Genomic DNA, 721 nt, shown 5'->3' with positions numbered 1-721 from the left:
AATAGAGTGCTCGAATGGAAATTTTAGCAGAGTTTTTAGGTAAAAATGAGGGCTTATAGAATAACGTATCTGGGGTTTCCCTTTTATAGACGGAGGGGACAACAAATTGATAGCGACACCTGTAACCGTCTGGTAGTGGGCCATCCAGAGTCAGGAGGAATTTATTGCGGAGGGTAGTGGAGTGGGATCGTGGCTATCGCCGTGGCTCGCCACGTAGAATCAGTTACGGGGAATCGAGCGGCGTCCGCTGTCGTGACTCATCAGGGAGTGGTGGACTCGCACAGAATCCACCGCAGGGAGTGGAGCAGAGTCGTGGCCGTTAATACGGCCTGTCAGGGAGTAATGGGGCTACGCAGGGTCTGCCGCAAGGAGTGGAGCAGTGGTGTCCGTTACTGTGGCTTGTCAGGGGATCCAAACTTGTTGGCCGAAGTTCGGTTGGAGTCGGCAGCAAGGTCCGGCGCCCGTAGGAGTTTGGACGAGGTCTTCCTGCAGTCGGGATAGAAGACGGAGTCTGACTCTCGTAAAAGTCCGGACGCAGTCTTCTTGCAGTTGGGGGTCGTAGGCGGAGTTCGGCTCCCGTAGGAGTTCGGACGGAGTCTTCCTGCAATCGAAATCAAAAATGAAGTTCGGCTCCCGTAGGAGTCTGGACGAGGCTTACCAGCGGCAGGAGTCGTGGACGGAGCCCGACTCCCGTAGGAGCCCGGGCGGGGTCTTCCTTGCT

This window comes from Elaeis guineensis, chromosome 13, assembly GCF_000442705.2.
Source record: "Elaeis guineensis isolate ETL-2024a chromosome 13, EG11, whole genome shotgun sequence".
NCBI lineage: Eukaryota > Viridiplantae > Streptophyta > Magnoliopsida > Arecales > Arecaceae > Elaeis > Elaeis guineensis.
The sequence above is the reverse complement of the archived record's forward strand: the minus strand, read 5'-3'. Positions refer to the sequence as shown.